Genomic DNA, 3,508 nt, shown 5'->3' on the forward strand with positions numbered 1-3,508 from the left:
TGGTTCTGTTTGTCACGCATCTGCTGATGCATGATAAAGTGGCACTAGCTTTGTTCATGTTCATCTTGGAGTCCATTAGGGCTCCAAGATCCCTTTCTGCTTCCATGCTCCTGAGCAGGTCATTTCCTAGGCAGTAGGTGTGCCAGACATTTTTTCCTCCCCAGGTGCAGCACTAGTTCTAGCATAATAAGCCATTGCATAGTAAATCATGTCCATGTTCTTATTTAGCCATCTTATACTAAGAAAGAAAAATTAAACCAGGAACATTTTTAGCAACTAAATGCTGAGTACGTGTACAAGGGCCCTAGGAGGGTGGTAAAGCACTGGGCCAGGTTACCCAGAGAGGTTGCAGACTCTCCATCCTTGGAGGTTTTTAAGACCTGGCTAGACAAAGCTTTGGCTGGGATGATCTAGTTGGGGATGGTCCTGCTTTGAGCAGGGGGCTGGACTAGATGACCTCCTGAGGTCCCTTCTAACCTTAATTTTCTATCAGGTGGTGGCTAGAAGCCAGGACACCTGGGCTTCACCTGGGTGGCACAGGGTGGGAGGTGGAGAGTGCAGCAGCCAGAGCATAAAGCCAGGATGTGGGGAGCCATGGGCCATGGGGGTTGCGGCTTCACTTCAAATAACAATGATTTATTTACACTTAAAGGCTTTCTTTTGGAATAAAAGGCGACCCAGCAGGCTTGTGGGGGGAAGCCATAGCTCCCTCAGTTTCTCTTCCTTTTTTCTGTTCTAAATTTCCTGAGCCTCTTCTCCCTCTCCCAAGTATCCTTCCCTCATTTAAATTTTCTGGTCGCTTCCCCCTAGTTTTCTTACAACTTCCTCAATTTTGCTTGGTTTCTATTCAAGTAGAAGCTCCACACTGGCTGCATTTCAAAAGATTATTCCCATTCTAGAAATAATTATCAGTTGTAGCAATGTCCTGAATTTTAACTCTAGGAATGTCTTGGAAATCTTTAATATCTGAAACTAGAATTAACTTGTTTATGTGATCCTAGTGTATACAACTGTTACCTTGACATATACTAATAATATGTATTTTTAACAAATAGCCACCTAGCTATTGGGCAGAAGTTTGGCACTCAACTGGTTTTGAGTTGATTTCAGTGCTATTGCTATGTAGTGCATGTGGGCAGGGAGCCTTTTCAGGGCAGCATTATGGCTATATTCATTTAAAAATGAAACAAGTTTTGCAGGTCCTGGAGCAGAGCCACCATTTTGAATCTCACTTCAAGACTTGGGCAGACACTTCAAATGAGACATAATGAGACACTAAATCTGGTCCTAAATCTTTCTGGTTTCCAGAAACAAAATTGAAGTGTCCATCTGAATTTGCTTCAAAACATGTTGAAGTCCCTTCTCTCCAGCCCCATTTTTAAGTTCTCTGGTTGGAAAATGGAAGTTTTATCAAAACCAGTGTTTTTTTAGGGAAAAACTTCCCACTGAAAATTTCCAAACACCTCTGCCAGGAAGCCTACAGCTCTGGCTAGTCAATGATTATGGATTTTACATATGATAGTCACTGGTTAAGAAACAGAAACAGCCCTGGCAGCAGGGTCTGGAGCTCGGGAGTCTCCCTCTCACTGGAATGCCATAGCTCTTACAGACAGACCAGACCAGACCCCCCTCTTGCTTGGTTTCCTACTGGCCTCATGACTCTTGCACTTATGACTGCCCAATTGCCAGGAGAGGTGGAGAGTGCCCTTTCCTATTTAAATCGGCTTTATAGCCTATTATACAGTCTGATGTCCAGGACACTTGTCCAAAGACACAGGAGATTGATGTAGAATTAAATCTGTTCAGGTGAATGGTTTGAGCTGTTGAGCAGAAAGTGGGTACCATGACCACCACTGTTTTTAGAAGCTCATCATGCAGCTGCCCCAGAAATGGGACCAGGTGTTGTGAATTGCAAGTGAATAGAGGCATGTAATGCATCACTTGAGAGAGGAGTGGGTGCAGGCACACAGCTGTGCTTTAGTGCTTCCTACTGGCTACCTCACAATGTGCCCAAGTCTTCTCAACAGTCCTTTAGTAGCCTCTACCTCTCTTACGCCGTGTAGAGCACCTAGGTGTGTAAACCAGAATCACTATTAGGCATCTCCAAGACCTCTCCTTTGACAGTAGAAGCCTGTTTGGTTGCATGCCCAATGAGGTCATTTTGCATCTCCCTCCTGGGTCAGGCACTCAAAAGTTAGGCAGGAAACACCTGTACATACTGAGACACTTTGAATCCTATCTATGGTTTTAATCTGGAAATAAATAATCACCCAAAACAAAACAACCCTTAAAAGCCAGTATCCAAAAAAAAAGGGGCAGGGCAAGGGGAAACAAACAGGAGAGCATTTTAGGCAAAATAATTCATAGAATCATAGAAAAATGCAGCTGGAAGGGACTGCTGCAGGTCACCAACCCCCTGCTGAGCAGGATCATCCCTATTCAAACCATCCCATCCATACAAGTTCTACTCCAATCTATTCCTAAAGCTACACAACCTGTTTTACAGCTACAAGGCATATTGCCCAGAGACACCAAAAACACACTAGTCTGCCATAGGTAAAGCAAGGCAATGAGGCTTGTCAGTATCCCACCACTGCAAAAGTGCTCAAGAGATGAAAGGAAGAGGACCATGCCTCCTGCTGTAGAGGAAAGCAACATTTCCCCCTCTTCCCCACCACCTAGTCCGTGCCAATCTGACAACGGGAAGAAATATCTTCTGGATCCCAAATGTGGCTCTCAGTCTGACCCTGAGCAGAGGGGCAAGACCTCTAATCAGGAGCTTCTGGGTTTAACTTCAAGCAGAAGCACTGGCACGCCGTAATCAAAACCCCCAGCCTTGGCTGCAGCCAACACCCAGTGCTTCTGGGGAAGGTGCAAAAAAGTCCTAACCACTGCAGCACTTGGAAGGGGGAAGAAAATTTTCTGGCCTCACATGGCAAGCAACAAAGCCTAGAAGCATGGAAAATGCCAAATATCCTCCATGCTGCTCTGCATGGACAGCAAGCATGACTACACATCAGACTCTCTTTAGGAAGCGTCAGACCTACTCCTTCCATATCTCTGCCATAAACATATCCCAGCTGCTTTAATCTTCTCTTACAACTAAGCCAGTTTGGGAGCTCTGATTCATTCTCCTGCTGGGAGCATGTTCCTGGGCTTCCAACTGCTGCTCTTTACAGAACACTCTAGACCCAACTACTCCTAGATCATCCCTGACCAATGCTTATCCAACCGCTTCTTGAACACCACCAGTGATGGAGACTCCATAACTTCCCCAGGCAGTCTGTTCCATTGTCCCACTGTTGTCACAATGACAGTTTTTTCTGAAGCTATCTGAACCTACTCTGCTGCAGCTTCAGGTCACTGGTATTATGCATCCAGCCCTTTGCAGCATAAAAAAGGTCTCCTCCCTTTTCATTATGGCAGCCCTTCAGATGATATGTAAAGGCTGTCTATTTATTTAACCCTCTTCTCAGATGGTTTGCCTCACAAGCCCTTTATCAATATT

Source organism: Gavialis gangeticus, unplaced genomic scaffold (genome assembly GCF_001723915.1).
Source record: "Gavialis gangeticus isolate Ggan-Ray unplaced genomic scaffold, GavGan_comp1, whole genome shotgun sequence".
In the NCBI taxonomy this organism is placed as follows: Eukaryota; Metazoa; Chordata; order Crocodylia; family Gavialidae; genus Gavialis; species Gavialis gangeticus.